A 13,654-nucleotide genomic window follows, 5' to 3' on the forward strand; every position below is an offset into this window, starting at 1 on the left:
TTGCTTCAAAACTTTGCGAAGCAACTTTAAAAGATTATAGGTTTGGTCAAGCTTACATGAAACAAAGTAAATACCATATGATAAAATACGAGGAGTTATGCACAAACCTTACCCAAAATGTTATGGCTTTATTGAACTTTATTCATCTCAAAGAAAGTTCTCAAGTGAATAAACTTATTACAAAAATTCAGCAAGCAAAAAATGAAAGTAGTAATCCTTACGATACGCAAAAAAATCTTATATCGCATACATTAAATTGGAGAAAAAACATAAATATGAATGTTGTCAACACGATTGAAAGCCATTGTTCTGAAATGTTAAACAACTTAGGCTATAAACTGGTAAATGGAAGTATTGAATTTCTTAGAAATTTGTCAATACCTTTGCATTAGAAATATAATTTAAAAAAAAAAAAGAAAATTAAAAAAAACATTGTTTAACATCCAAACGTTTTATTTCACTGATCTCAAAATATAACTGGATAGCTGGTTCTATTGTTTTTTCCGAAAAAAGTTGAAGCTAAAATTGGCCTCCCAAGAGGGCGGCGATTATAGTTCCTAGCGGTGAAACCGATATACATTTTAAATGGCTATATCAATTTACTAAAAAAAATAATTAAATAAGCTTATAAATTTGTTAAAAATAAAAGAAAACAAATGAATTTTATAAATATTAGAGAAAAAAAGAAATTATTTTTTTGTATAATTGAATTTATTATTAAATGGCATTTACAAATTTAGTTAAGTCTTATGTATAAGTATTGGGAACTAAAAACTATAAGTCTTATAGTTTTTAGTTCCCAATGCTGTATGCTAGAAGGTTAATAACATAACAGTATGATAAACGGCAATCATTTCTACCTTCTATATTCTCTACTACTATATTCTCTATTTTTAGTAGCAAGATGACATTTTGTACAAATTCTACATGAGTTGTTAACTGAGTGAGTATATGTGAGTATACAAAAACTTAGGGGTTCCTTCTAGAATTATATTATACTTGAATTCTATTATTGCATAAACTATTTGAATAAAATATTATTAAGTGTCACTTATACTGGTAAAAAAAAACCAGGTCTGAATTATAGTTATTTATAAAAACTTTTAAAACAAATAAAAAGTAAATAATAGTTTCTTATAGTTTGAAGGATAATCACTCAATACAATTGAAGAAACAAATGTATATAAAAATACATTTGTTTGAAAAAAAATTATTTATATCTTTATATAGAAATATTCAAAACATTTCCTCCTCTTTGAAATATCTCCTTAACTTTATTTAAATATCCTGCTTACCTGTATTATGGTTATATATTACAGCTTGCTGACTTTTTTTATATTAATGAACTGTAAATAGCTGTTAAATAATTTTATAAATATGTTGTTGAGTTTATTTGCATAATAGATAGATTATGTGACATTTAATTCAAGAAAATAATTTGCTAAAGAATATCATTAGTCTTAAAAGATTACTGCTACACAAATGATCTTGTATAATCGAAAAACTGATTTCATTGGATATTTGACAGCAATTAAATCTGCTCAAGGTATTTCTTGACTGGGTTGAAAAAGCAGGTTCACCATTAAATTATTTATTATCATATAAGCTCAGTCATAACCATCTAGAGCTCTTTTTTGGTGCTGTGAGATCTGCAGAAATGTTTAACAGCAATATCAATTGCCAACTATTTGCATATAAATAACTTTTTATGCAAAATACTGTTTAATTTTCAAATGAAAACTGCAGCATCAGAGATAAAACTCATATATATGTTTTAGACGATTCTTTTGGTGATTTTAGTACTAAAATATATTTTACTGAAATTGAATTAATAAGAAAATATGATTTGTTGGAGAGAGAACCAACAGTTAGTGATCACGATAATGCAGATATTCCAAACTGCAACAATCTATTTGAATACAAAAAAACTTTGATCCCATATATTGCTGGATACGTAGATAAAATGACTTCAAAAAAAAATATCCTCATTAAATGTCAGAATGCACTAGTACTCCCTTTCCATTCAAAACAAAATAGCTTTTTAAAATTCAAAGACAGGAGGTTTGATTAAACCAACCATAAGTGTTATATGCATAGCTCCTCATGTTTGACTCAACTATAAGTGATAACAATATATTTTCCTTGTTTTAGCTCATTTGGCAGCTTGGCTGCCAAATTAACTAGAAAAATAAAAATGTATATATATATATATATATATATATATATATATATATATATATATATATATATATATACATATATATATATATATATATATACTATATATATATATATATATATATATATATATATATATATATATATATATATATATATATATATATATATATATATAATAAAATAATATGACACAAATAACTATATAAAAAAATTCTAGAAGGAACCCCTGAGTTGTGTGTACTCACAGAGCTCAGCTAATAGTTCATACAGCAATTGTAAATTTGTGATATCTATTTGAAAAACTAATTTCATAATAGTTTATTTCAAAAAGATATTTAGCTGCCTACCATGCAGTTATGTTATTAACCTTCTAGCACACAGCATTGGGTAGTTAAGAACTAAAAGGTGCATAAATTGTATTATAAACAATATTAAACAAATAATTTATAGTAAAACTAAAATTAAAAGAAAGTAGTTAAATGAAAAATAAACAAAATATGAATAAAATTATTTCAGTTTTTCAAACTTAAAATAATTATTCGAAAGTTGTTTGAAAATTGTTAACTTGTATAACTACTAGTTCCTTATTTGTTCTTTACTAATGTTAAATAAACTAATTCTTAATTAAAAAAACTAAATATTTTTATCTTATTTAATAACATTTATTTATCTTTAAAAAAGCAAGATATTATACAAACTTATTGTTTAGAATATATTTTGTTAAACAATAGAGAAATTTACGTAAATATGTAATATTGCCTTTTTTTAATTATTGTTATGTAAAACCAAAAATTATATTTGAGGCATGTACATTTCATAATATTTATATATGTAAATGACATATAAGTTCGTAACAAAAATTTCTTCATTTGTAATCAACCGAAACCGTCGCCATCTTGGGAGGCCAAAACTGGCTTCAAAAAATTTGCCGCATACGCTATCCAGTTATATTTTGAGATCAGTGGTTTTATTTATTGAAATACGTCTTTTGCTATATACATCATTAACTAATAACCAGCACTTGAACACAAATTATCTCCAAATGCTGGTTTCTATTAGCGGAAATGCTGGTTTCTATTAGCGAAGTATGCAGCTGTGTGCGTATTCACACCATTTTCGTTACTTTGGCTTAGAAATTTATTTTGCATAAATATTTTTAAGACTGACATAATATTTTGCATAAATATTTTTAAGACTGACATAAATATTTCTTCAAGACTGATGGGGATGGATTCTACCAATAAAAAGGCTACTCTTTTTTTTTCAACTATTGCTTGTTTTCTCTCGGCTGTTACTCCAAAACACAAACCTTAACTAACAGAGTTGCTAAATAACTAGTTGAGTGCGAATGAATTTAGACCAAGCTATTAATAAATTGTCAATAAATTATTTAATTAATTTAACAAAAAAAGCTTTAATAAATTTAACTTTCCTTAACTGAAATTAAAAAATAATACTTTAAATAAAAAAATTCATTTAAAGTATTGTAAAATAATGAAACTCGCCTAAGCTAATATTTAACGAAGAAATTTCTATGCTGAATTTTACAAAATAAATCAAGCTCTCGTGACCAGGAGACAAACTTCTTGTGATCAGCAGACAAAATTCTACACACAACATTTTAATAATATGTGTTATTTTGCTCTATTCGATGCTTTCGAAGTTAACAACATAAACTCTGTAACAACATAACCGATAAGTTGAAAATTATTGTTATTATAAAAACTTAAAGTAGTTATGGGTATTCAACTATATTTTTTACAAATTTTAAAACCTTACCTGTTAGAAAGTAAATTCACATTAAGTTCGTCATTTTCATTGAAACTTTCAGACTTTGTATTGCCTTTAAAGATAGCAAGAAACTATTTAGTATAATAAGTAAAAAATATATTTAAAAATATGTCTTTCAATCTCTCAAAAATTTCAGATTTCAACTAAAATTATAAATTTCAAAAACTACATTATTTCTATACAGGAATGTCTGTATGTTACGCTCAATAGACACATTTAATTTTTTTTTAAAAGAAAAACAAAGTGTTATGACCATAAATAATTAAGTTATAATTAAGGTTAGGGAAGTGAAGGGGATTGTTGAATGATAATAATAAAATACTATCGTTCAAATAAATAAAAAAAGAAATTGTTTTGAACATAAATAATAAGGAGAGTGGTATTAAAGGTGTAATGGTGTTGTATAAAAGATGAGTGGGTCAACTAAAAGGTGGCGGTAATGGTGTAGTGGTGGTAGTTGGTGGTATCGGATAGAAGGATTTTATAATACTTTTAAATGAGCAAGATGATTTTTAAATCCGAATTGTTAAAGAGAATGGGTTCTCTTAAATCTTAAATTAAAAAAAACAACCCTTTATAAACGAAAAAAATATAGAGATCTATACTTTTTTAGTCGGGCGGCGACTTAAAGGAATTATTTTCGGCAACTTTAAAGGATTAAACTCGGTGACTTGAAAGGATTAAATATAATGATTTTAAAAGATGATGATGACAACATTTTTTAGATTAAAAATAAAATCAAGAAATAGATAATCTCCAATATTGATAAAACTAATAAGATATAAAATCAGTGTTTGTATTATGTATTTCTAATATATTTTTAAATATCTCATAAACTTATTTGCGATTTATAAATATAAATTATAATAAATAGATGAGTGCGTTTATTTTTTTATAATTCATTTAATATTCTTGTTGTTTACGCAATTCGGATCGATTGTATGTTAATAGAAAATGATGTTGTTTATGAATTATCTTTAAATTGAAAAAACATGTTTTCAAGGCGCAATGAATTATAAATCAGAAGTATCAAGTGTATTGATTAAGTAATTTAATATATGCAACAAGTTGACAAAATCCATTAGTTAATGTGTTTTGTAATGTCAAATATCCTGCTGTTCATCTTTACAACCTTATAAACATGCTGTTTAATAATGAGGCATTTTTTGTTCTCATTAAACAATAATTTGTGAGAAGTTTATTTTAATCAAATATTAATTTTTTTAATTGATAATTCCGTAGTTTTTTTTGAAACTAAAATAAGTCATGCTATCATCACTCTTTATATGACTCTATCTCTTTATGATTATAAGATTTAAAACCTATTTGAAAATAATTTTTCTTAAGTAGTTTTGTATAATCGTTAACATATTTAATATAATTGTTAACATATTTAATATATTTTATTATATTTAGCTGCATCAGAAAGTTCATAACACCTGTTGCTCAGCATACTGTGTTCTTTTTTAAATCTAATTCTATCATTTCCAAAAGTTTCTATAATTTCAATTATGATTAAAATTAAAATATAGTAATTTTCTTTATTATTTTTTAAGTAAAAAAAGTTAAATCACTAAAAACTACTTAAAAATTTACTTTGGGTTATTTTAAATTACTTAAAATTTACTTTAAAATAATACTTTAACCCCTTTCCGCATAGAATATTATACATAATACAATTTATAATAAAGGATAGCATGGTTACACGAACTATAATTTTGGAAATATACTTTAATGTGATTTTTTTTTAACAATTTATTTCCATGTTAAACCTTAAAAACTTTAAACTATCTTGTTACATAGACAATATTTTATTTCTAAAACATTAAAATGGCAAAAATGGCGACAAACGCTGTTCTTGTAAGTTCTTCATCTAAAATATGATCATAGAATCTAGAAAACTAATTATTAAAAAGAAATGGAAATATCCATGTCTCTATTTGTTAAAAAAAAAGTTTAAAGTTTTCCCAAACTTGTACAGCATGCGTTAAAAGTTCATTTATGCAAACATAACTTTTTTTATTATTATGGCTATTTTCAAAGTAATATTTTTGTTTTGAGTTCTGTGAAACTTATGAAATAAAATGAAGTTATAAATTAATAATTAATAATATAATATCAAGTTGTATTCTAATAATAATTAATAGTTTGTTTTGCATTTTAGCAATAACGATTTATTTTATGGAAAATCTTCTGCTCGCATGGTGAGGTCAACAAACTGTATTCCAATACCTGTAGGTAGTTGTTTTAATGAATGGCTATCATCTGGTAACGACTCACATTTTATTTAGAATAATTTTAGTTTAATTAATAAAGACTAATTTTAAATATTCAAAAGATACCAAATGAAATATATGAATCTAGCAGCGAATGTGAAGAAAAGAGAAAAGCTCGGATTCTTCAGATTAACAAGCAGTGAATCTAAAAATAGTGACACTGAATCAGTTATGCCTACTAATTATCTGATAACAAAAAGCAAAATTATTCATTCAATATGGAAACAAGAAAACTTGTTAAAAGACAATGTTGAAATAACAAAAAATAATAGTTTTCATAAGACTTGAAAAACCATTAAAATGTACTGCCATTGATATAAAGAATTTTATTGCTTCTATTTTATCCATGTCCGTTATAAAACCTCCTTCAACAAAAAATTACTGGTCGTCTTTCCTTGCAGTAAGCCGTGTTGCAGAAATAATGAGACTTGAATAGATAACTCATTTGAATAAATAAAACGCTTTTTACATTTTTCAAAAAGAATCATTCAACGGATCTTACCGTAGTCAAGATAATAAATTATATACCCAATGGGTTCAATAATGATCGCAATACATTAGGAGTTGTCATTGATTTGTCAAAAGCATTTGACTCTGTTAACTAGGGCTTAGCAACCGGTGGAAACCGCAAGCGGTTAACCGGTTTTTTGTTCAGTTTTCTCGAAACCGAAAACCGGTTGTTTTTTTTTCTAAAAAAAATGGTCGTTATTATGCATTACTAAACAAATAATTTTTTTTTTTTTTTTTTTTAGGTGCCCCAAGAAGACCTTACGATCTTGTCACAGAGCACCGCGGAAGTGCATTTAACCAGGACGTTCACGCCTCCTTCCTTACCGTGACGCGAAATATGTCCAAAGCTCGTTTCGAACCTGGATCTCCTGCTTATAAAGCAAGTGTTCTAACCACTGCTCCACGGCCGCAAATAGTTTGAAGATTTCTTGTTTTGAAAAGCTAACAAGGAACGGAAAGCACAAATATCATGAAAATATATATAGTTTAAAAAAAACTTTTTGATATTGACTTAAGTTTTATTTCAATATTTTTTTTACCAATTATTAATATATTACATACTGACAAAATTTTTCAACAATATTTAAATTTTAAAATACTCAAAAAAATCAAAGCAATCCAGGAAAGTCAAGAAACACTAACTTATATAAGTATATTATTAACATTTTGACATTTTCGTTTGTTTTTTTATTTTGTTTGTTGTTTATTTTTTTACTATTGTTGTTTAATTGTTTTAATTTGAAATTGTTTAGTCTCAAAATTCCATTTTTGAAATAAAATAGCATTACCAAATTTTGATTCTTCTCTTCCTGTTTTTAAAACAAAATTTAAAAATATTTTCTCTAAGGACAGCATTCTAAAACTCTCCTAATAACGTATATATTACAAACATATATGTTTAACTTTTAAGGTTCTGATGATAAGATACTTTTGATCTTCTTTCCGAAACCTAGCATTATATAATTAGTACACTGAATCGTTTATTTTTCAAAAAGACTTTTATGTTTCTATGTATCGCGACTATCATTGTAAATTAAAAAAAAATAATAATTAAACAACAAACAAATTTTTCGTCAACAAATTTGTTTTTGTAATTTTGACGTATTACTTTAAATATTATGAACCGTAGTATATTTTTACATTACACTTTTGTAATCACATCACATGCCTAATTTTTAGTTAAAAGCATAATTAGCTGTGAATAGTATTTTAAAAAAAGGTAATTGAGTTGCCACAAAAAAAGAATTAGAAAAGAAAAAGAAACTTAAAAGAAAAAATGATTCAAGTTCATTAGATTCGAACTAAATGAATAAAAAAAGATTCTTGTTATAAGTATGAAAAACTTTTTTAAATATGAAAAACTTTTTTAAGTATGAAAAACATTCTTCAGTATAGAAAACTTAGATCACATTTAATTTATACGGCAATAATAAAAATTTGCTTTTATAATAAAATACCGGTTATCTGGTTTTACGATATGAAAAAACCGAGAACCGGTTTTTTGAAGTTTTTCGGTTTTTGCCAAGCCCTACTGTTAACTATGATATTCTTATAAACAAAACTAGAACTGTATGGAATACTAAACAATAACTTACTATGGTTTAAAAGTTACCTGCCAAACAGAAAACAATACATAATACATGCATAGCAAAAGAAACAAAAAAACATATTATAATTTGTGTTGTTCCCGAGTGATGAATCTTAGGGCCCCTATTTTTCCTACTCTACATAAATGATTTATATTTTGCATCCAAAATTTGTAATGTTATTTTATTAGCTGATCATTCGAATTTCTTTCATTCGAATTTCAAACAATAATATAAAAAATTTTATTAGCCGATCATTCGAATTTCTTTCATTCGAATATCAAGCAATAATATAAAAGATCTGTTTAGAATATTTAACGAAGAATTATTAAAAATAAATGACTGGATTACAAATAATAAGCTTTCATCGAATGTTGAAAAAACTAAATTTATCTTATTCCACAAACCTAGTAGGAGAGATAACCTTTTCTTAAAGTTATACAATCTCTTTATAAATAAGACAGTTATTAAAAGAGAGTCAACGTTTAACTTTCTAGGAGTGATTATGGATGAAAGTATATCATGGAAATATCATTTTAAATCTATTAAAAACAAAATCTCCAAAAATCTCAATATTACATAAAGTTAAACCATTACTTAATATTGAGTCTTTAAAAGTTATATATTTTTCATTTATTCATAGTTATCTTTTCTATTGCAATATTGTATGGGGAAATACCAATTATGGGAAGCTTAAAAAAATCTATAGCAAACAAAAATATGCATGTAGAATTATATTTGATGTTAACAGAACTGTTAATAGTGAATCTCTTTTAATGGAACTTAATGCACTCAATGTTTATAAACTTAACATATACCAAGTTATGCTTCTAAAATTTAAGTCAAAACATGGCTTATCTCCAAATATATTTCATTCTCACTTCACCAAAATTACTCATAAATACCCCACAAATTTTTCAACTAATAATTTTGTTGTTCCAAGATCTTATTTAAAACTCAATAAGTTGACCGTTTATATGGAATAGTTTTTTGAAAAATATTATTAAAAATAAAACTCTTTTAAACTTCTCCCTGGAACAATTCAAAAAAGAATCTTAACATTAGAAAATAACTTTGATCTTAAAAAATCTTTTTTAAGTTAGTACCTTAGATAATTAAGCTGAAAAAAAATTATCATTACTCACTTATTTTTGTTTTGATTTGTTTCGTATTTTCTTCCTACAAAAATGAAAAATAATCAAATAAAAGAAAATATATCTTATTATTCGATTTACTACTTGTAATATAATGTGTTTTGCTACATAATTTTCAATTTGAAAAATTTTAACTTTTTAATTTTTAACTTGTTACATAAACTGAAGGCGACATTGTAAACGGGCGGTAAGACAATATACGTCTTCTTCTTGCTACGGCCATTTACTATATAAGTACGATCTTTTTTATTGTAAATTTTATTAAACGGCACAGAAAAAAAAAATTAAAATTATAAAGTAATTCCATGTCCATGATTTACATATGAGCTTCGAGTTGAAAAAAGAAGCTTTAGAAAATTCTATTTTACTTTGGTGTTTGCCGGTTCATACTAGCAGTAAGATGTAGGCGTTATTGAAACAGTAAAAGCGGGGGTGTCTAACCCCCCTAGGAAATTATTCAGTTGACAAATTTGGATACTGCAGTCAGCAAAATTGGATCTGTCGTTGGCAGTCGGCAAATGTGCAAATATTTGCCAAGGAGAAACTTTTTTTTTTTTTACAAATCTTAGTCGTCAAAATTTTTTCTAGGCCTTACTTGGCAAAAAATAGATACGTCACCCCCCATTAAAATCTCTTTGGGGCAGCACTGAGTAAAAGGCGAATGGAAACAAATAGTTGAATGCTATTTGACTAAAAATCACTTTCAAAGTCTGACAAATTAACATTTTCCACCCATATTAAGGACTTCATTCAAAAATTTTTTTTTTTTTTTTTTTTTTTTTTTTAAATTTTCCGTTTTTGTTACAATTAAATTCCGTAATATTATACAAGATACTCTTATTCTTTCAAAAATAATCCAGTTATAAATATAAAAAAAAAATCAAAGACAAAATAATAAGAGATAGTTATACCAAAATATATAAAAACGCGGGAAACTTGCAGAAGACCCTTAAGTCTTATCATCAAGAACCGTTGTACTAGTTATGTTTTTTACAAAATTAAATTCCTATAATATTGTTAAAAGCAAAACTTAATTAACTAAGGTAAATAGTGTTAACACCAAAAACATTCAATGTAAAAAGACAAGAACAAATAAAACACGATACGTAATTTTAAATTGTTCTTGTTTAGTTTTGCACAATGGTTCAATTAAGCCTGTTGTGCGTAAAGTATACTTAATGTTAGGTTTTATTTCATAAAGTTCATTAAAAATTGAGGGGCATTGTTGAAATTTACTTTTGTACATGAGACATAAAATTTTATAAACGTTTTTCTCGTATAACGTAAAGATGTTCATAATTTCGAACAGTGGTTTTGCATGTTCGTTTTTATTTTTAAAATTTATTATTCTTAAGGCATGTTTTTGTTTTCGATAGAGTGCTTCAAGCTTGCTTTTAGATGTACTACACCACGCAATATTCGCGTAATTCAAGTAACTTTGTATAAAACTGAAATAGATTTGTTTTAGATGATGCTCATTAAGTAAATCCCGTGACTGATATAGAACGCCAATACTTTTTGATATTTTGCTTTCAATATAGGCAATATGTTTATTCCAGGTAATATTTTCGTCAATGAGAACACCAAGAAATTTTGTGACTCTTTCGCGACTAACTTCTGTGTTTTCAATAACTAGTTTTGGAAAAGAAATAGGAATTATTTTTTTTTTTTTTTAAAGGGTAGAATAATGAGAATTTTGATTTACTTGAATTAATAGAAAGTTTATTTGCATTGAACCATAGTGAAATTTTATCTAACTCGTTGTTCATTTGTACAAAGAGTTGAGGTATATCTTTTCCTGAAATAAAAAAGTTACTGTCGTCAGCAAACATTATTGTTGATATATTTGTCGCTCTCCAGAGATCATTCACGTATATTAGGAAAAGTAGAGGCCCAAGAATAGATCCTTGGGGCACTCCACTAGAAATTAACGATGAATTTGTTAGTTTTTTATTTCCGTTATATATGGACTGTGTACGTTTACTCTGGTAATCTGCTATATACCTGCAGGGTACGCCTCTTATGCCGTACATCATAAGCTTTTTAATCATTATTTTATGATCCACTGTGTCAAAGGCCTTGGAGAGGTCAATAAACACGCCTAAAGTAAATTCTCCGTTTGCAAAAGAGTTTTTTATTTCATTAATTAAGTGAAGTATTGCATGTTCAGTTGAAGTGCTTTTCTGGAATCCAAACTGTTTTGAATAGAATAAGTCATTATTTTTAAAAAATGCATATAACCTATTGAACATAATTCGCTCAAAAATCTTAGAAAAAATGGAAAGTATAGATATTGGTCTATAGTTTCCAATATCCGTTTTATCGCCTGATTTATATATAGGTTTAACTTTTGCTGATTTAAGTATATCAGGAAAGATACCCTCATTCAGAGAACGTTTACAAATTTTAAATAAAGTCACTTTTAACTCATTAAAACAGTCAATGACAATTGTTGCTGTTTATACCATCAATTCCAGATGACTTATTACGTTTCAAGCTTTTAAAAGCTGTTTCGTATTCTTTAAAGGTTAAATTCTCATTTTTCAATTGATTTTTATTGCACTGAAGGTATTCCTTAAATGATTTATTTACATTTGGAATTTTTGCCGCAAGTTTAAGTCCTATATTCACAAAAAAATTGTTAAATTCATTTGCTATATTGTTTTCATTGTCAATAGTTTTATTTTTATTATGTAAGATTTTCGGAAAAGATTCATTGATTTTCGGTTTTCCAATTATTTCATTTAGTACTTGCCAAGTTTTCCTAGTGTTAAGTCAATAGTTTTATTTTTAATATGTAAGATTTTCGGAAAAGATTCATTGATTTTCGGTTTTCCAATTATTTCATTTAGTACTTCCTAAGTTTTCCCTAAAACGGTGGGCCTATAAATCTACAGAGTGGTTTCCAATATACTAGTATATTTTGACTCGATTGTTTACACTTTTTCTCAAAAAACATTCATCGGGGCCGTGTTTCAAGCTGCCGAAAATTACAATATTGAAAATTTATTTCATTCTTCAATAGTATCTTGTTCATTAATTTAAGGAAATGCAACCAATACACCAAATACACCATCAAGAATGTCAAATCGTAAAGTTTTGCTTAAAAGCTCTGATACTTTAAATTAAGCCGTTCAACAAGTTGGTAAAGATATAAATAAATCAGTATTAAATATGCTAAGAAATTAAATGACACCATCTCTAAATAAAAAAGTTTAAAAAGGTTAGAGAATAAAGCGACCAGTTGAATATGGTAAGACTTCGGCGGATGCCATAGCTTTCGATAAACTTGAGCAAGCAACAAAAAAATAAAAATTAAATAAACTGGTCGCAAAGAAATTGGCTAGAGAAGTTGGCTAGAAAAAAAGTTTATCACTGCTACTCAAAAAGCAGAAAATATACAGAAAAAAAAAAGAGAAATAAAAAATGTTGAAACAAATTCAGTCGGCTAAACCACCAGGTAAAAAAGGTTGAAAACCAAAGAATCAATCAGAAGACCCACATTTACTTTAAACTTCGAACAGCATTTTGTGAATGATGATTGTCTTTGTTATTATTGTGAAAGTCATTGGGTGAATAGCTTAGATAATTAATGGCTTGCATGTGAGCAGTGTTCTAATTTGTCATGCATTGCATGTGTTGTTGATTATCGTCCAACTAGGGAATTTTTATGTAATAAATGTAAACAAAATACTATTTTTTCTTTTTTAATTAAAACAATTCCACTTCGTTAATAGATTAACTCATTTAATTTACTGTTAGTATTAATTGTATGTGTGTGTTTTTTTCTAAATTTGTATGCATCCGGAGTTAGGGGTGTATGTCCTAAATTCCGGATGCATACACTAAAATAGTGCTTTTTAAAAATCAAATATTATGAAAATTTGAATTCAAAAAATAAAGTTTTTAAATCATTCGATTTATCTTGTTATGACGTTTATTTATTTTAAAAAATTATTCCGAAAACTTATATAACGATATATCTAATAAATCTTGTATAACGAGCGAGTTATGATGATTTAAGTTCTAAACCATCCAGAATGAGTTTTTACGGTAACCAAAAGAATAAGTGGATTTTTACGGTAGATTGTTTGTCAATACATGTTGTTTTTTTGTTAAAGGTTTAAAAAAACAGCAGAAAAGTGATTGATGAAGA

This window comes from Hydra vulgaris, chromosome 08 (assembly GCF_038396675.1).
Source record: "Hydra vulgaris chromosome 08, alternate assembly HydraT2T_AEP".
NCBI lineage: Eukaryota > Metazoa > Cnidaria > Hydrozoa > Anthoathecata > Hydridae > Hydra > Hydra vulgaris.